Raw genomic sequence first — 21,382 nt, 5'->3', positions numbered from 1 at the left:
GAGTATCCTCTTTTGGGTAGCCATGTACTTGTCATTGGCACCTTCTAAATAGTGATAGAGACTTCATAGATGGATGGTAATGATATTGAGTCATTTGTTTTGCTTTCAAACTATCCTTTGAATTGAGATTGGTTTTAAAGTGCATTATGCTTCTTTGAATTGTTGAGTTGGTTAGATATTCGAATGTCTTTTAAATTTGTATTGAGTCTTCCGCTGAGAGAATGAATGATTGAATAAATATATAATTGGACCACGTAGTTCGCTTGGGAACTAGCAATGGTCTTCGAGTGTCGGCCACGCCTAGGGTACCCTTTTGGGGCATGACAGACACATTTTTGAACAACTATGCCCGAGAATGAATTGTAATACAACTCCAAATAAGACATTGTTTTATTCCCAACTCAATATCCACAAAGGACTTTAAGGGCCCCAATAGGCTGATACCATACATCATGCTACCCTAAAACACTGAGAATTTGAAAAAAAAAACACCAATTTTTAGGCTACCATTTGTATTTATGCTCAATTGATTCAGAGTATGTTCAATAGATTTTGAATGATACACTATGCCAGGTGTGCTGAATAAACTTCAAAAACAAAGATAATGCACTCTGATAGAGGCAACTGGTGTTGAAACCAACAATCTACTTTCTTATTCAAGTAATAGAGGTAACCTATTCTCAGTGTAGGCAGATCCATTTGATTCAGCAATGGGCTTGAATAATACTTCATCCACTTCGCTCTCATCATCAACTTCTTCACTATTGTAACCGTCTTTATCAGATGCACTGTTGAAAGGGAGAATTCAAAGTCTTATCTCCATTCCTGTTTCAATTCACTCTGACTTTAGCTTGTACTTTCTAACAAGATCCTTCTGAAGAAGTAAAATATTTCATGTCCTAGGGAGTAGCTCAACAATTTCCCCTTTTGGAATTACCACTCGCTCCATAGCTATTCTAGCCTCCTGCGAAAAGTAGATGCACAAAATCCACTCAAAGATTTTAAAGTAACTACATCAACGATATTATTTGGTGATATATCAGCAAACACAGATGACAAACTAGGATACATGAGAACTATCAATAGTAGATTATGTAAATACAATGCTAGATGCACAGATATAAAAAGAAGCTAATTTTGGGCTTCGGTTGCCATAAAATATTTAGACGATGTAGGTGACACATGGTGAATTATAGGAATTGACATGTGGATCATGGTGATGGTCCATGTGGAATTTAGTTTGAGGGAAATATTGTTGGATGTGAACGAAGTTCCATATTTGGTAACCTACATATAAGGTGAAGGATCTCTTAATGGCATGAGGCCTTTTGAGAAAAAATCGTGTGGTCTTGGCAAAAGCGTACAATATCACACCATATTAAGAGTATCTTTGGGCTGCTTTATCCCAACAAAAACAAATGAGGCCTAAATCTAAGACCATTGTTGGGTAACAAACCTATCCTACATCGGATGGAGAAGAAGAAATGTAACAATATATATGTGCTCACCCAACTCCATTAGTATAAGGCCTTTAGGGAAGTGCCTAAAAACAAATCTGTGAAGGCTTGGCCCAAAGCGGACAATATCATACTAATGTGGAGTTTAGGTGGCGGTATGTACAGTCCTAATATATGGTATCATAGATGCAACCACAGAGTATATTCAGTCAGAACCTTGGGTCTGATACCAATTGTTAGCGAAAACGTAAAAATATAAAGAACAAGAAAGAACAACAATATTTAATATGGTTCAGATAAGAATGATCCTACGTCCACCAGAGAACAACTGTCTTTATATTAACAAAGAAAGGGAAGAAATTTCAAATACATATAAGTAAATTCCTATATCAATTATCTACTCTTCTAATGTATTTTGCAAATGACTTAGAATATGAGAAGACAAGAGAGAGGTGATGAGAGTTGTGTTTCAAATAAATCAAGAGCTACCTATTTATAGAAATAAATTCTTGCTCTGGATGCCATCCATGACATCACATTGTGTCTTCTCATATTCTAAGACATTTACAAAATACATTAGAAGAGTAGAGAATTGATAGAGTAATTCTCTTACTTGTATTTGAGATCTCTCCCTTTTCTTTGTTAATATAAAGACAGTTGTTCTCTGGTGGACATAGGATGGTCATTCTGATCCAAACCACGTTAAATATTGTTGTTCTTCCTTGTTCTTTATATTTTCACATTTTCGCTAACAAACAATAATATGCGAATGTCGAACCATTATGCACTAGGAGGTAATTCACTCTTTTGGAAACTGATTCTCTTTTGAACACCCTTCAACAATATGAATAAAAGCTCAGCGATAAATCTGAACTAAGAAAACAGATTCTGAGACTAAGATTTTTATACATATTCAATATAGTGATGTCGTTCTTTTTTCTTTCTAAATAAGTTAAATGATAATATCATCTTAACCCATAAAGAAAAATGCAAAGGGAATCCTCACTTTCACTGGAACCTCCTTCCATGCATGGATCTGTTGCTGAGATGAGCTCAGTAGAATCAGGTATACCTCCATTCATCTGGATAATATCTTCAACTAAAACTTCATTTCTCTCATCAAATGGTGCTTGGATGGATGAACTTTCCATTAATCCATCTTGTGATCCTGGATTTATCTTGCGAATTTCATATTTTGAGTAACGTCCTTCTCAATATGAGAATTAACACCATGGCAGGGTGAACTCTCAATTCTGCCTTGGATATTATCTCGACCCCATAGCTAAAAGATGATGGACCTTTCCTCTCCAGTACAGATTTTTGAACGTCTCTCCTACTTGCCTCTTTATCACCAAGAGTTACACTCTGATGAGAAATAAATTAAATAAATTATGAAATCTATGTTATAAACTTCAAAACAAAAACAAAAAATAGCTAGTCGTCCAATGGTATTATTGCAATTTAATGGTGTTATTGCATTTTAGAGAGTCGCTCCATGCTTTAATGGTATTATTGCATTTTAGAAAAGTAGAGTTAGACCTGATATCATCTTTTAAGAACTTCTCCACTTATAGATTCAATGTCAAGACACCTCCATGACTAAATATTTAGGCAATTAAGAAGATTCCCAAGTTTTATTGATGTTGAATGTGATACTGAAATAAGTTATTAACATCATTATAGGAAGGTAGGTTCCCTTGAGCATTACTTATTTTAATCTTCAGTTTCTCGCTTATTTTTTTTTCACCCTCTGTCCCTCCATGCACAGCTCATGTTGCAATTGCAAAGAAAAGACAGAGCAAAGCAAAAGTCAAAAAGGAAGGAAAAAGAAAGTTGCTATGAAAAGTAAAAAAAGGAAGAAACAGTAAACGTTAGGCAGCCTTTTTTGACTAATTGTTGCCAGCTTTTCCTTACGCGTTTTCAGTAACAAAAATGCGTATACTCCTTCAGCTTATGCGGTTTCTTCTTATTATAAATAGAGGACATTCTGCCCTCTTTTAGATCCATCCCAGAAAGAGAGAATAAGAATACAAAGAGAGTTATACACCAAGATAAATATTGTAGTCTTGAGTGTCCTCTTTAGTAGTTGTTCCTTTTACAAGAGAGAAGTGTTAACTGTTGTTTTCTCATTATATTTGAGAGCAGTGTACTCCATTTATAAGTAGTGATATCCTTCTACCTTATGGTTTTTCCCTTCTATCTGTTAGAGGGGTTTCCACATAAAATTCTCGTATCTAATTTATTTGCATATTTATTGTCATATCAAACTTTAGTTATGGTGCTTCCTCTACCCCAATAGTGGTATCAGAGCCCTCAGTTATTTTGTCTATTTTATGTGAAGGTACTATCTGTGAATAGTAACTTTTAATGAATAGTAAAATTTGGTGAAAAGTACTATTTATGTGAATAGTAAATTTTCGGTGACGGTATATTTTGTCACAATTATTCGCAAAAATATTCAGAAACGATTTAGAAAGGTGTGAAGCAAATAACAATGTCGAGTACAACAAAGTTTGACGTTGAAAAATTTAATGGGATTAATTTCTCATTGTGTAAAATAAAAATAAAAGCGATATTGAGAAAAGACAATTGCTTAGCTGCAATTGAAGGCATGCCCACAGATTTTACTGATGACAGCAAGTGGAATGACATAGACAGCAACACAGTTGTTGATCTACACTTGACACTAGCTGATCAAGTATTGTTTAGTGTGGCTGAAAAATGGACGGCAAAGAAAATATGGGATACTCTTACGGGGTTATATGAGGCCAAGTCTTTGCATAATAAAATCTTCTTAAAAAGAAGATTGTATACTCTTCGAATGGTAGAGTCCACATCGGTTACTGAACACATCAATATTTTGAATACTCTGTTTTCGCAACTTACAACAATGGGTTGCAAAATAAAGGGAACTAAACATACGGAACTTCTACTTCAAAGTCTTCCTGACTCGTATGATCAACTCATCATTAACCTGACGAACAATACAGATAGTCTAGTTTTTGATGAAATTGCAGCCGCTGTCCTGGAAGAAGAAAATCGGCGCAAAAACAAGGAAGACAGACAAGAAAGTTTGCAGCAAGCTGAAGCTTTGATGATAGTGAGAGGAAGACCAACAGAATGTGGCCCTAGTGGGAGTCACAATCATGGCAGATCTCAATCAAAAAGTAATAAAAATATCAAGGGCACTTCAAGAAAGATTGTCAGTTCAAAAAGAAGAGTGAACACCCTGAGACATCAAATGCTCAAGGAAATGTTGCATATACCTCGAATGATGGCGATATTTTATGTAGTGAGGCAATATCAAATAATGAAGGCAGAAAATATTTCGCTGATGTCTGGATCATGGACATAGGAGCAACATGGCACATGATTTCCCGAAGAGAATGGTTCCATCAATATAATTATATCTCAAGAGGGTCTGTGTTTATGGGAAACGATCATATTTTGGATGTTATTGGTATTGGGTCTATCAAAATAAAGATGTATGATGGCATGGTATGTACCATCTAGGAGGTACGATATGTAAAAGACTTGAAGAAGAATCTATTATCTTTAGGACAACTAGATGATAATGGATGTTCATATAAGACTCATGGTAGAGTCATGAAAATATCCAAAGGAGCGCTTGTAGTGATGAAAGCGAAAAAACTTGCTGTAAACCTATATGTGCTTAAAGGTGAAACACACCAAGAAGGAGAAGCATCAACCGCGTCAGCAAGTTCATTTGAAGAATCAACGATGATATGTCATCGTAAACTTGGCCATATGTCGGAATGAGGTTTGAAGATTCTTGCTGAGCAAAAGCTTTTTGCAGGGCTCAAAAAGGTTTCACTACCCTTTTGTGAGCATTGTGTTACTAGTAAACAAAAATAGACTGAAGTTTAGTAGTTCCTCTGCTAAAAGCAAGGAAATACTAGATTTGGTCCACTCTGATGTCTAGCAAGCACCAGTGGAGTCCCTAGGAGGAGCAAAATATTTTGTGTTATTCATCGACAATTACTCCAGGAGAAATTGGGTGTATCCAATCAAGAGAAAGGCAGATGTTTTTCCAGTTTTCAAAGAATTCAAAGCGCAAATGGAACTTGAATCTGAGAAAAAGAGCAAGTGTTTGAGGACAGATAATGGAGGAGAATACACTGGTGATGAATTTAATAACTTCTATAAACAAGAAGGTATTAAATGGCAGTTCACGGTGGCATATACTCCACAACAAAATGGAGTAGCAGAGCGGATGAACAGAACCTTGTTGGAATGAACAAGAGCTATGTTGGCAACTGCAGGGTTGGAAAAACAATTTTGGGTAGAAGCAGTCAAAACTGCCTGTTTTGTGATTAATCGGTCACCATCAACCGCAATTGATCTGAAAACGCCAATGGAGATGTGGACAGGAAAACCAGCTGATTATTCTCGCTTACATATATTCGGAAGTCCTGCTTATGTTATGTACAACACCCAAGAAAAATCAAAGTTGGATCCAAAATTCAGGGAATGCATTTTCTTAGGGTATGCTGATAGAGTTAAGGGGTATTACTTGTGGGATCCCACAGCCCGCAATATGGTAATCAACAGGGATGTTGTATTTATTGAAAACAAGATACAAGCAAAAGAAGGTATCACTTCAAAAGAAAAATCAGAGACTACTACAGTTGAAGTTGAAGAAATTGAAGAAGTTCCAGTTTCTTTTGAAGCAGCACCAGAGCACGAAGAACAAGAGCAAACTGAGATCGAAACTCCACAAGTTTAAAGGTCAACTAGGGAGAGAAGAGAACCAGCTTGGCACTTAGATTATTCTATGGAGAGCAATGTTACATACTGTCTATTAACAGAAGATGGAGAGCCTTCAACTTTTCACGAGGCTATGAAAGGCCAAGAATCATCTCTGTGGGTGGCAGCAATGCAAGAAGAAATTGAAGCTCTTCATAAAAATAAAACATGGGATCTTGTTCAATTACCACAAGAAAGGAAGGCCATTGGAAACAAATGGGTCTACAAGATCAAACACAATGGTAATGATCAAGTGGAGAAGTATCGTGCAAGATTGGTGGTGAAAGGATTTGCTCAGAAAAATGGTATAGACTTCAATGAGATATTTTCTCCGGTGGTTTGACTCACAACAATTCGAGTGGTCCTGGCGATGTGTGCTATATTTGACTTGTACTTGGAGCAGTTAGATGTCAAAACTGCATTTCTTCATGAAGAACTTGAAGAAGAAATTTACATACTCCAACCAGAAGGTTTTGAAGAACAGGGAAAAGAGGACTTGGTTTGCAGATTGAACAAATTTCTATATGGTCTCAAACAGGCGCCAAGATGTTGGTATAAGAGATTTGATTCCTTCATTATAAGCCTTGGATACAAGAGACATAGTTCAGAACCTTGTGTTTATTACAAGAGATTTGGTGATGATGATTTTGTTATTTTGCTGTTGTATGTTGAGACATATTGGTAGTAGGCCCCAATAGAGATCGTCTCACAAATTTAAAGGAACAGTTGGCTAGGGAGTTTGAAATGAAGGACTTGGGACCAGCAAACAAGATTCTGGAGATGCAAATTCACCGAGACAGAAATAATAAGAAGATTTGGCTTTCTCAAAAAAACTACTTGAAGAAAATCTTGAGACGCTTCAAGATGCAAAGCTGTAAGTCAATTTCTACCCCACTTCCTATTAATTTCAAGTTATCCTCATGTATGAGTCCTAGCAATGAAGTAGAGAGGATGGAGATATCTTGAGTACCGTATGCATCAACAGTGGGAAGTTTAATGTTCGCCATGGTATGTACAAGACCTGACATTACACAAGCAGTGGGAGTGGTTAGTCGATACATGGCTAATCCTGGTAGAGAGCATTTGTATAATGTTAAGAGGATCCTGAGATACATCAAAGGTACCTCAGATGTTACAATGTGTTATGGAGGATCATACTTTACTGTTAAAGGTTATGTTGATTCAGATTATGTGGGTGATCTTGATAAAAGCAAGTCCACCACAGGTTATGTGTTTACTCTTGCTGGAGGAGCTGTAAGCTGGGTTTCAAAACTGCAATCTATCGTGGCTACATCTACGACGGAAGCAGAATATGTAGCAGTTACACAAGCTAGCAAAGAGGCAATATGGATGCAGATATTACTGGAGGAGCTCGGGCACAAACAAGAGAAGATTGCTATGTTTTGTGATAGTCAGACCGCTTTGCATCTTGCAAAGAATCTGACATTTCATTCAAGGACAAAGCACATACGAGCTCAGTATCACTTTGTTCGTGAAAAGGTGAAGAAGGCAGTGGGGATATTCAGAAAATTCACACCAATGACAACCTGGCAGATATGTTTACGAAGTCGATCAACAGTAACAAGTTTATATGGTGTCGATCTTCTATTGGCCTAGCAGAAACGTAACATTGCATTAATTGGGTAGAAAGGATGGTGTGAAGACTTATTTGATTCTCAATTAAATTTTCAAGTGGGAGAATGCAAAAAAAAGACAGAGCAAAGCAAAAGTCAAAAAAGAAGGAAAAAGAAAGTTGCTATGAAAAGTAAAAAAGGAAGAAACAGTAAACGTTAGGCAGCCTTTTTTGACTAATTGTTGCCAGCTTTTCCTTACGCGTTTTCAATAACGAAAATGCGCATACTCCTTCAGCTTACGCGGTTTCTTCTTCTTATAAATAGAGGGCATTCTACCCTCTTTTAAATCCATCCCAGAAAGAGAGAGTAAGAATACAAAGAGAGTTATACACCAAGATAGCTATTGTAGTCTTGAGTGTCCTCTTTAGTAGTTGTTCCTTTTACAAGAGAGAAGTATTAATTGTTGTTTTCTCCTTGTATTTGAGAGCAGTGTACTCCATATATAAATAGTGATATCCTTCTACCCGTGGTTTTTTCCTTCTATCTGTTAGAGGGGTTTCCACGTAAAATTCTCGTGTCTAATTTATTTGCATATTTATTGTCATATCAAACTTTAGTTGTGGTGCTTCCTCTGCCCCAACAGCAATTACATAGGAAATATAAAGAATGCATTGGTTCCCTTTAATTACATTATTTTTGTTTTTCACCCTTCATGCACGGCTCGTGTTGCAATTGTATAGATTATGTAGTGCATTAGTTCACTTTATTGCAGTGATAGTAGTTTTGCATACTACTTGTGAGATGTGAAAGGAAAAAAGAGAAGAAGAAGTCACATCTGGTACACCTAGGAAAGGTGGGATGTCCCTGGAGGCCTACACATTTTACTAGCTTCTTTGGAAATGAACGTCCTATTACCTAGAAATATGAAGAAACAAGAGAAGTTTCATTGAGAAATCACAAAGTTACCATACTTACCCATTTGTAGTATAACAACATAGTTCAACGTTTACTAACCATCAACTCCAATGGTATAACTGTAACATTTACTGACTATTGAAAAAGTTCTGCAAAACAAGAACTACCTGTATTCCTCCAACCAGCATCTCTAAAGCACGGTTCATGACTAAATTCTCTATTGTTACACCATGAGCAGTTGCAACTAACTGAATTTGTCATTGTGCAATGGTGCTTTCAGTCATTGCCTCAAGCTTAGTACCGATCTCATCTATTACAATCATTTGTGGCATAGGATTTTCCACAGCTTCTATCTGCACCTACGAAAATATAAAGTAAGTACCAATCCTCATTGATCGATGATCAATTGGATTATGTTTGGAGCCACTCGTAAGGGAAGGACAGGTCTCAGTTTTGCTTTCATAAATGTGGGTAAGATAGAAGCACCTTTTCAAAACAGTAATTTTATTTTCATTTTGCTAACAGAGTGGAAGTCAAGCTCCTACCTTGTGTTGCATCCCCCGAGCATTACCTATTCCTACGTGAGGTATATCACCATCCCCACCAATTTCATTAGAGGTGTCAACAATCATTACGCACTTCCCATAATCATTTACAAGCATCCTGGCTATGTCCCTAGGACATAAAAATGGAATCCTCATATACTCGACTGCAAAGTTTATGTGAATTGATTGATTTTATGTTGAGCATTTTTTTTTTGATTAATTGCCGAATTTTTTTGTTGTTATTTTGAGGTCAAAATTGAATTTTGAGGACTTGAGGTGAATTGTGTTTAACTGCTGATTATTACTGTGTATTCAGAGAATTTGAATTTGTGCATATGCTCTGTAATTTGCCGGATTTTATTTTGACAATTTAGCAGACTGCCTATAGTATTAGGATCCCTTAGTCATTGCGGTTTGATTATTTGTCAGCATCAATTAAGCAGGCGTCTTTAGCATTACGATACCTTCCTTATTACTCGAGGTGAACTGTGTTTAACTGGTGATTATACTGTTTATTCAGAGAAGTCAAATTTGAGCATATGCTTTGTAATTTGCCTAAAATTATTATGACAATTAAGCAGATCATCTTTAGAATTACTGTCCCTTAGTCATTGTGGTTTGATTATATGTCAGAACCAATTAAGCAGACTATGCCTTCGTTAGTGATTGTGGTTCAGCTATTTGTCAGTGATTGTTGTTCAGCCATTTGTCAGCACCCTGTCAAGCTTCGTCAATTCAGTTTGGTTAATTTTCAGCACTGGTTTAGTTTTCATGTGTTCAAAAGCCTTGGCCTAAATAACCAAGGAATTCTATTAGTAACTGCCCATGTATCCTTAATTTGAATCACAGAGCTCTGAAACAATCACACCCGAACAAGCTAAATGTTGAATTGAATCTTACCAGCCTCTACTGGTGGTTATCTTTACTTTTGTACTTATTTATTTTTTTCCATTTACTTTGTAATTAAGAAATGAAGGAGAGAAAACAAGATTCTCTCAGCTCATATGGCAGAATCTCATAATATGATCATGCACAACTATGTTATGTCTAGCATGACCACTTAATGATGTGTGGAGGGGAAGCAGGTTTTTTTGTCTGATATATTAATTATTAATATGAAATGATTCTTGTCAAAAATTTCTTTTAATATGAAATGACGTATTGAATTTGGTTTCTCATCTGTGGGGATGTGCATTAGGGTTCGGCGAGCATGAATAGGAGCGATTGCAGTAAGCAGAGTTCATCAGGTGATCAGGAAGGCGCTGAAATACTGTTTGTGAAAGATAACGTAGCAATTCATCCGACTCAGTATGCTTCAGAGAGGATCAGTGGTCGACTAAAACTGATCAAGCAAGGAGGTTCTCTGTTTATGGTATACATCTAGTTTATGCTTGTATTGTGAATTAAAATCTCAAATCTTTGATTACGGACAATGATCATTTTCCTTTCTCTACTATGCACAATCTGAAGCTCTCCTATTGCAAAGGTTTCAAGCTTTCTGAAGTTTCTGAAAATAATTTGGTCTAGAGAGAGAGACGAACATTAATAAATATTAGTGTTAATTATGGATTATCTTCTCAAGTACGTTGGTTTGTGTTATACCTTGACTAAGGTGAAACTATACTCCCAAATTATCAAAAGCTTCGACAAAGTGACAAAATACCCCATTTCCTTTTCTTTCCTTTTCATTGCCATTCATTCTTCTTATTCTTATTTATTCTTCTTGTTCTTCTTTTTCCAATGGATGACAACAGAGAGGTGCAAGGGGAGAACACTGACTTTTCTCTTTTGCTTTTGTTTTGGTTTTAATTATTTTCCTCTTGCCTGGTTAGATTTTAAATGGCAAAGGTTTTTATCGTCCAAGATGTGGTGTTTTTGGAGGGAGAGTAGGTTCACAACTGGCTCAACTCTCATTTTAGGTGAACGTGCTGGTTGATGCTTGATAGTTTGGAAAGAGAAACCAATTTTAACTCTTGGTGCATAACCTTAGGAGGTTATGTGAATGTTTTCAAGTCATGGTTAATGTGCCACAAAATGAATGGAGGTGATCCATATTCAGTCCTAAATAATATGTAGACGGATGTGAGACAGTTCTTAAATGGTCAAATTTCCATTGTTATAGAATTACGTTTCCTTGTGTTTTGCTTTTTGTGTATAAGGATGTAAAGAGATGGGTTCTTTAAAATATTGATGAATGGAAGTACTTATTTTGTGGTGGTGGTTGGGTGGGGGGGGGGGGGGGGCTAGCGTCGATCCTTCCCCACAAGTGAAGGATAGAATGAAAATACATTTACCTGATAAGAAAAATTTGATGGAATTACAAAGCAAAATGTGCATACTTCTAATTAAGAAAAGGTTTCCAGCTTTGCTGTTTGCTGTCACATAAAACAAGGAGAAGGAGAGGGGATGGGGGTGGGTGGGGGGGGAGGGGGTTTGGAGTATTACTAACATTTGCAACACCTATTAAATCTTTGACTCTACCCTGTGATTTTGGAAATAAATTGGTTTTTGTGTGACAGACTTGGATTCCATATAAAGGGCAAAGCTCGAGTGCAAGGTTGTCTGAAAAAGGTTGGGGTCAATTATCTGTAATGTAGCAGAGGAAAGAGCAGCTCTGTGCTGCGAATTTTCCATTGGCTGTTGTGTAATGGTTGTTCCTTTTACATCTTGGTGCAGATAAGAGTCTTTACACTATACGAGCAATTCCATTCTCGGATGTTAGATCAATTCGACGACACACTCCCACCCTGGGGTGGCAATATGTTATTGTAGTTTTGTCATCAGGTATTTTATGGGGCTCTATTTCACTAGTGATTCTGTTTCATCATAGTAAATTAGAAATGCTGTTCTATGGAATGTCTAGCACACAACAAATTCATTTTAGTGGTTGGCATGTATGAAATATCAATTTGAATTAAGTTATTTCTTTTTAACCATTCTCTGTTGTTTCTGTATATATTTTACTTTCTTTGACGATCCTCTCTAATCATCATTGTTTTAGAATAGCTTAATTGGTGGTTCTTGTTCAGAAAAATGCTATGATATCATCATGAGTCCTGTCTCATTTGGTGTAGTTAGGCATATCCTACTACCCAACATCCCCCCCTCCCCCCAGGAAATATGATGATTGAAGTCAGTTCTTCTTGGAATTTCATAAGGCTTATGTATGTTCTCTTGATGGATAGATTCTTGTATGCTACCTACCTTATGATATTTCCCCTTAGCTTTTTAGCGGATTCTTTATTTTTCTGTTATCATCATATTGTCAGTTTGTTGAATGCCGCTATTGCATCTTGAGTTTACTTTCTACATCCATCACTTGCAGGACTAGCATTTCCTCCGCTTTATTTCTACAATGGTGGTGTCCGGGAGTTTCTTGCAACAATTAAGCAGCATGCTTATCTTGTGAGGTGGACTTATTTGTGCTTTTATGCATTGTCTTCGTCATTGTCATGACTAGGCAATTCTACTAACAAACCAAATTCATCTCTTTCTTTTTCTTTTTTTGGTCAGAGTTCATAAAATGAGAGTAGAAAGTAAAACTAGATAGTCTGGTAATTAATGATACCGATAACAGTAAATAAATCAAAAGCCATGTTGTATGAAAGATCTAATAAGTTGCTTCTTTCTTTTGGTGGATGAGAGAGACTTTCGAAAAAAATATAAGCATGCGGTAGATGGAAGGGTAAGGTCATTTCCAAATGCTAGAGTGTGGTGTTACCTCTAGGTTGACATTCAATGATAGTCCAGCTGAATTGCAGGACACCAACTATGAATTCTTTTCAGTTTTTTAAAGTAGCTGAACTACAGGTATACCAACTCCCAATTCGTTCCAGGTTTAACTGGTGCTAGCCTGTCAAAAAGTATATCTTATCATACTACTAGCAATTTGTGATCTCAATGTATTATCGTTCCAATATCTCTTGTTGCAATGAACTAGTAGTGGAGAGATAACTTGATTTTGGGATGAAGGCCATTCCGTTCTTACTGGTGTGTTGTGTTTTTCCAGGTCAGCCGATGATGCTAATGTATTTCTTGTCAATGACTTTCAAGATCCACTCCAGGTGTGACCAGTTTGATCTATCACTTGTTTAACCAGTTTAACAGCTTTTCTGAGGAGCTTCATCATGATTCATGAATCCTCACTTTTGCTCATGCGTTGATTTGCTTCTTACAGAGAACTCTCTCCTCCTTGGAACTTCCTAGGGCTGTTTCTGTAACTAACAGTACATCATCATCAGCTGCACCTAGTGAATCCCCATCTAGCTGGACGGATGGGGAAACTTTTGATAGAAATTCTGCACTTGCTCAACAAAATGCCAGGCAAAGACAAAAACATAATGATCCTGCTCGAGATTTGTCAATTCAAGTACTAGAGAAATTTTCTCTTGTGACCAGATTTGCTCGTGAAACGACATCACAACTTTTTCGTGAAGCTCAGGGAGATGGTTTTATCCCTTATGACAGGAGGAAGCATGACGAAAAAACACATGATTATCCTCGCATTGCTGAATCTAATGATGCTCAGAAGCTACCTGAGGATGTTCCAGTGCCTGCGGATCCCTTGGAGGTGAGAAACATACGTATAACTAACTTTTAATCGGATGGTTAGTCATTTTGTACACTTACATTGGTAGTCTGGGGTTTTCCAGAAGCCATTTACATTTATTATAGCTGTGTAGGTTAGTGTAGGGATAATTATGGGGCTTAAAGAACCTTAGAACTCCTACTATTAATTCAATTTTTTTGTACTGGAGTGAAACAGGGTCATATGGACCATTACGGGCAAAGAGAATTCATATAGTCCAGTTAGTTTGGCATGTGGGTTAGTGCAGTCATAGTGTTGGTGTTTTTGTTGATTTTCCTAAAAGGCTATCCTTTTCTCAAAATGGTAAAATCTAGTCATACTCATGATCTAATTATAGGAAAATCAGTTTGCCTTATATTTTGAGTCGACATGACTTTTAAATGTACTGTCCAGAAATAATTAGACATCAGTGGTATGGGAAAGATGAAACATTTTAATAATGAAATAATGCTCCTTCACTCCTTATTTATCAGGAAAAAAGAGAGTTCAATTTCAGCCCGTCGACTTTCATGTTTACCTTGAGTGATATGACTTTCTTCAAAATTGACTTCAATTTTTTTCCTAACCGAACCACAGTGATGAATTCAATCTCCTTTCTTGATGTTTTGGAATGCATGTTTAGCCCAACTCCAGGTCAGATAGAGAAGGATGAAATGATTGATATGTTTTTTACTGACAAAAAATATGTAAGATGTGCTTCCTTCAGCAGCGTGCCCTAGTCATAAACAACTAGTCCATTATGTATTGAGGATTGTTTTTCAAATTATATTTTCTTTCCTAAGATCCTTACAAAAAATAAAAATAACAGATTATTGCCTAAGCTACCAACAATATGAATATATCTAGCAAGGGTGGTGATTCAAAGTAATCAGGTATGTGGGGGTTTGTTTCCCCATAGATTAATCCCTCCCCAGATTAATCCCCTCTGCCATTTCCCCTCCTCTTCATCCGTTTGTAAAAATTCTAGCAAGGTTGGCTTGAGTTATTTCAAGATTCCTTTTCTCATTTTTTTTTTTTAGTATTTCAACAAGCTACAATTGCATTTAGTCCTCTTTCTGTTTTTGTTTTTTTAATCTATGCCAGTTTTTCTTCTGCAGTTTGACAAACTGTCACTAGTATGGGGAAAGCCACGGCAGCCTCCCTTGGGAGCAGAAGAGGTAGAGGACTATCTTTTTGTCTACTTTTCAGTTTGCACTTATTAAATGCTAATACAAAGGCTGCTAGGCTCAAGAAATTTTTTCAACGTTCATTTCATGTCTATCTCATTTTGTTTTAATTGTCATGATCACTTGCCATGAAGCAACCAAAATCATTGAGTTTTAAGCAGACTGTTTCACACAGTGTTAACTGTGTTATAGATTCTCAACTTTTCTTATCAGAGTATGCAAATGTCCAGATTCGTGACAGATCCCAGGGTGATCAATTTTTCCACTTGCATATCTTTATGTTGTAACCATTGTTTTAGAAGGGATTCCTATTATGTCTAAAAGTAGCATTAGTAAACCACCTCATCTCTGTATTTTTTTCTATTTATCATGTAGAAACCTTCTTTGCTTAAAAAAAGAAAATCTCTCTGTGAAGTTCAAGTCAAATATGTCTTTTTGGATTCCTATGAATTCTTCATTGAAGGCGTGATATAGCTAAACTGATTAGTGGTGCTTCTTCCCGGGCATGTTTTTCTGAAATAGAATGTTACAACTTTAAACATCAGACCAATATTTATGAGTAGCTGATCAGTGTTGGGCCACTATGTCACTAATTATAAAAAGGGGAGCGTTGTGTCTCTAAGCTAATCATTTAGTGACACTCTTATGACGTTTAGTGTCATTGGTTTAAACTATGCTATATTAGGACATTGAACTAGTTTTGAGATAGACGATCTCTTGCAAGATTGCATCTATATAAAATTTTGCGGAGGTAATGTTGTCCATGTTCAAAGCTAGTCTTCTCAAACACTTTTAATTAGTAATTTTGATGCAATTCAGAATGTTCTCAAATATTTTGGGAGAACCTATGTGTTTTTAATGCAAAAAATATATTGGTTCTTGTGATTTTCTTTTGAGATCGTTTAGTTTTTTTTTTTAACTTTCAATAATTTTATGTGTATATGTGCGTGTGTATATTATTTGCAAAACAGATCTTTCCAAGAAAGACAGTTTGCCTAAATGTTAATGTTGCATCTATAAGTTAAAAAAAAAAATTATGATGTCTAATAAATCGTCATTCAGTGAGTGTAATTATTGTCTGAGATCAATTGTCTATCAAAATTAGAGTCGAGTCTATATGATCCATGCACATAATTTGTGTTCAATGGAGCAGATATATTTCCAATACAATTCTAATTTCTCATAATTTGTGTTCAATGGGCAAGATATATTTCCAATACAATTCTAATTTCTTATCTTAATGTGTATTTATTTTTTTGAAACTGGTAATGTTAAATGTGTATTATTTTCTTAGCATGATTGTTCTAACAATGGTTAATCCAGAGCCAAGGTTTACCTTGTCATTTGTCAATTACTGCACATCTGGTGTGTCTTCGACGACATCTACATTTGAAATTTTCTTGCATGGATTTTAACAAATTGTAGTTTTTCTAATCTTAGACTATTTTTGTGATTGCATTCACGACTAAGTTCCTCATATTTTGCTCCTTATGCAGTGGTCTACTTACTGGACTCTGAAGGGAGAGTCACAGACTCAGAAGCAGTAAGAAAGAGAATATTTCACGGAGGAGTCGAACCAGATCTACGTAAAGAGGTTTGTCAATGTAAATATCCACTCCGCCCCACATCCAGCTCTCTGAGCATGAATATACTTATGTGTCCTTATGGCAGGTGTGGCGATTTCTGTTGGGATACCATTCATATGATTCAACTTATGCAGAGAGGGAATACCTTGTGTCTGTCAAAAAGTAGGAATACGAAACGATAAAAAACCAGTGGAAGGTTTGTCATATTCTCAGGGGCAGGGTCGGTTGAAAAGGAAAATGTTTCTGATTCATTATATACTCAATTTTGTAGGTGTTCTCCTTCAATTAGCAAAATGTTATCACTTGTAACAGATAAGTAGGTGGTAATTTAATTTTAGATCAGTTAAGGTGCTATAAGATCCTTTTCTTTCCAACTTCTGTTTTGATGCTCTTGTAATTTTGTTTCATTTGGGAAGCATATCCCTATGTTTTCCTATTGTCCGGAAGGCTCCCATGACAAGAAGATGTCTCTGAGATATTTTTTGTTAAAAATGTAATTTTAATTCTAATGTTTACTGACATCTCTCTGTAGAGCATCTCTAAGGAGCAGGCAAAAAGATTTACAAAATTCCGAGAGAGGAAAGGCCTCATTGAAAAAGATGTTGTATGTGTCAAATTTGTCCATTTCGCTGGCTTATTATTGATTTGTTTGAGTCTTTGAGAACCAAGATGCATGTTTACATCCTTGCAATTTACAACCAGTGATACTCTACTATTAGTTACTAATATTTTTATTATAAGGAAAAAAACTGATATTTTTGTTCTTCTTTTTCCCTTGTTCTTTCTTATTTGATATGTAAGGTGAGGACTGATCGGTCAGTTTCATTCTACGATGAGGATGACAGCCCAAACATTAAATGTTTGCGTGATATAGTGCTGACATACTCATTCTACAACTTTGATTTGGGGTACTGTCAGGTAACATTTTCCTTTAATCTTAATATGTGTACTTCTTTACTGATCAATATGTTCACGCTGTTTTACAAACAATTTAATCATATGTGACATCTCTGCTACATACATGTTTTTGAATTTCTGGCATTCTTATCCTTCTCGCCTGTTTCTACCCATTTTTTTTCCTTTTTCCTTTTCTCTTTGATCAGTTTGTGGTCAACATAGGATGACTTGAGCTTGAACATTTGACTATTTGACGGTTGCACCCAGTCCAAGATTGATATTAATGTTGTCCAGACATCATCAGTAGATCTCTGGGAAAATAACTTTGTGAAAAAATGAAAAAAAAACTAAACTAGAAAGTTCTAATTTCTTTTTCTATTCTATTCTAACTCTGTCAGAAGATTTTCAAATTAAGGTTTCTCCTTCAGATTGCTTTAAGTTGAAAAATAATAAGTTTTTGGCATAATGAAGCAACAAGAGTTATATCATCTTTTGCAATTCTATTACTTAACATTGTCAAATTTCATGATACTTACCTTCTTTGCAACTGTTCTATTGATCATTGGAAGACACTGTCGTTCAGATTCTCTTTAATTTATGTTACGTGTCCAATCTGATATTACCAAGCCTATCTTATTCATTGTCATTTAATTTTCTCATCTTTCCAAAAAAAACAGTTCATTGGTGTGATATTGATCATGGTACCACTCTCTATCCTATTGTGGAAGCCCTTTTTGCTCAAATATTCTCTGTGCAACTTAATATCTCTACCTTTTTTCATGGTTTCTCGCTGATTGATAAACAAACATTCGATTCTCTCGAATTGAATTTCAGGGTATGAGTGATCTCCTTTCACCAATATTGTTTGTTATGGGAGATGAATCAGAAACATTTTGGTGCTTTGTGGCGTTGATGGAACGACTTGGACCAAACTTCAACCGCGACCAAAATGGAATGCACTCTCAGCTTTTTGCATTATCAAAGGTTCTCTCCCTCATCCCTTCTCTCTCTCCCCCTCTCCTCTCTCTTGTTGCCAGTTCCTAAAGGTTTCTAGCATTAGCATTTACCTCCCTAGTGAATCCTAGACAGATTGTACACAACACATGACCAGAGATCTACTGTAAGGGGACCGGAGAGCGATGTGTATTGTTCTGTCTTCTTTCCTTGTCTCTGGAATAATTTGTTTTGAAGAGTAAACCCATATAGGAGTTGTTGGCATGTGTTTATGTCCCAAGGATGTCTAAGAAGGCCATAGAGTAAAATAAAGTGCTGATAATTCCTAGGTAATAGGATTTGACAGTCTCTTTGGGATTACCCCTCCACTTTGAGTATGCTCCGTTCTTAGATGTAAAATAGCACGTGCCTTTCAAAATTCTGTTTTATTGAAATAAATAATTAGTGAGTTTTGGGTGTCAAATGGAGGATTAGTTTGATTGGTTTTTACATGCTATCTTAGAAGGCCTAATCATTGTTGGTACACATTCATTGTATTTATGATATCTCTGTGTCCCTGTTTATCTCATCTTGTTGCAAATGATTGTTCAGCGAGTGAATAGTCCCATGCCATCACCAGTTCTTTCTTGTTCCCATTCCTTTCAATGCATTCCAGTTATATTATATACTTTCTCCATCCCAATTTATGAGGCACCGTGTGACTTGACACGGAGTTTAAGAAACAAAGAAAGATGTTTGAGACTTGTGGTCTAAAGCAAACCTAAGATATTTATGTGGCTATAAAATCATCACATTAAGGGTAAAATGAGAATTGTAGACATTCTTTATTGTACAAATCAAAAAGGGAATTGTGCCACATAAATGGGGATGAAGGGAGTACTATGTAGTATATTATACATTTTGGGCTGATAAATGTTTGCTTTCCTACAAAAAATGATGTTTTTACTGTGTTTTTGCAGTTGGTGGAGTTGTTGGACATCCCTCTGCATAATTACTTCAAACAGAAGGACTGCTTGAATTATTTCTTCTGCTTCCGATGGGTTCTTATACAATTCAAAAGGCAAGAAGTAATCATCCTAATTTTTTTTAATCCTATTAGCCATCTGGTATATGATTTACTTCGGTATATAAGAGTATGCTCTGGTTTATTCTTTAAGACAAACTCATACCATTGATTATCTCTTAGATTATGCTGATGTGTAAAGTTAGATTCAAAGGCCAATTCCAGATTTCCATAGAGTTGCTATAAATTTGCTGTCTTCTTAGTTCCAGTTTTGTGCATATTTCTCGTAACCATTTTCTATGACCTTGTGACATTTTGAGATTTCAAAAGGCAAGTTACAGACACATTGTTTTCATGATTTTATTTTCCTTTTGCTTGGATCTGTAATTACCATTTTCAATCTTATATTTGGAATGTTCCTTTTGCAAAAGAAACTTATAATTTTGTAGATTGTCAGAAAGACTAGGCCTACTAACGGCACAAAAATTGATGGAAAGTTCAGTGTTCCATTTGATAAAGTGGAAATCAGAAAGAACTTTAGCTTCTCCTTCAAGTTGTTGGTCCCATTTCTTGCTGCCTCTTTCTTTCAACGTGCAACACCACTTACTGTAGTTCCCTTTTGTCATATCATGTATATCGATTCATCCATAGACAGTTAATTGGCTCTAGGACCTGAAGTAAAATATTTTTCTTTATTGTTCACCTGAATGCACGTCTGATACCTTGAATCCTGCACATCCATGTTCTCTGTGTCCAGAGGCCACCGAAGCTTATTTGTTTCTTGTCTGCATCCTGCATACTAATATGACTATATCAGTACTGCACATTCATAAAGCTAAATGCATGAAGAGAACATATTATCATGTTCCTTCATTAGAAAAAAGATATGTTGGTTATGAAGACTCTACTATCTTGTACTTTACATGAAATATTCACAATTGACAAAGTCAAGCTGTGTTCTCAACTAGAACTGCCACCATCGTGGATATTAACGAAGATACTCACAAACAGGCATTAAACCAAATAAACTTTTTACAACACATGTCAGCACTTCTGTGGGGGACAAGGTTCTCTCTTCCCTGTGTGCATTAAGATCTGTGCATCCTTTACCCCAACAGTACCTTTCTCCATGGGGAGAGAGAAAGGATGAGTTTATGTAAATTCTTTTATTTGCTTACCAACCATAGTGACTCGTGCTGGTAGACACTATCATTCAGTTACTATTTTGGTTCTTTTGGTGTCTTTAGTGTAGTTCTCTTTTCTCAAATCTTGTACCACTTTCTTTACCGTCAGCCTTGGGTTGTCACTAGATATATGCTTCAATTCCAGTTTGCTGCTTCAATTCATTTTTCCTTATTTGTTTAGTAGTTTATTTATTGATATCTCGTCTTTTGTAGGGAGTTTGAATTTGAAAAAACCATGCGATTGTGGGAGGTATTATGGACGCATTATGGGAGTGAGCACCTTCACCTGTACGTCAGTGTCGCCATTCTGAAAAGATATCGCAGCAAAATAATAGGAGAGAAGATGGATTTCGACACACTACTGAAATTTATCAATGAGCTGAGTGGTCATATTGATCTAGATGCTATCCTCAGGGATGCAGAGGCTCTGTGTATATGTGCTGGTGAGAATGGTGAATCTTGCATCCCTCCTGGAACTCCACCTTCATTACCAGTGGACGATGCTTCAATGTACTATCAACAAGATGATGATGATGTACTATAATTGCTTCTTATGGTGTAAAGTTTTCTAGTTCGATAAATGACCTTCACAATCAGTGATATTTTTTCATATGCATATACTGAATTCATGTAAAGAGAATGAAATAGATTTCTTTTACCAGCAATCTCTGTCACGTCAGTTTTGACTTTTGAGACCATGTTTCTGGCCCTTGTCTTGTAATGTTTCAGCTTTTATTCTTTAAACT

General features: G+C 36.1%; 2 pseudogenes across 1 annotated transcript; one reads left to right on the top strand and one right to left on the bottom strand.

Annotated features, from left to right (window-relative positions):
* Positions 1–652: 652 nt before the first annotated feature.
* Positions 653–9,414, bottom strand: LOC129905010 (protein SEEDLING PLASTID DEVELOPMENT 1-like; annotated as a pseudogene).
* A 1,145-nt stretch (positions 9,415–10,559) lies between these two features.
* Positions 10,560–21,297, top strand: LOC129871212 (uncharacterized; annotated as a pseudogene). The gene is made up of 14 exons (XR_008762211.1): positions 10,560–10,630; positions 11,778–11,829; positions 11,935–12,042; positions 12,584–12,668; positions 13,268–13,322; positions 13,436–13,828; positions 14,944–15,003; positions 16,509–16,606; positions 16,684–16,794; positions 17,131–17,202; positions 17,400–17,516; positions 18,330–18,479; positions 19,409–19,509; positions 20,850–21,297. The product of XR_008762211.1 is annotated as an uncharacterized LOC129871212 (transcript).
* The last annotated feature ends 85 nt before the right edge of the window (positions 21,298–21,382 follow it).

The sequence above is a fragment of the Solanum dulcamara genome, chromosome 10 (assembly GCF_947179165.1).
Source record: "Solanum dulcamara chromosome 10, daSolDulc1.2, whole genome shotgun sequence".
In the NCBI taxonomy this organism is placed as follows: domain Eukaryota; kingdom Viridiplantae; phylum Streptophyta; class Magnoliopsida; order Solanales; family Solanaceae; genus Solanum; species Solanum dulcamara.
Note: the sequence above shows the minus strand (reverse complement) of the source record. Positions and strands in the feature narration are given on the sequence as shown.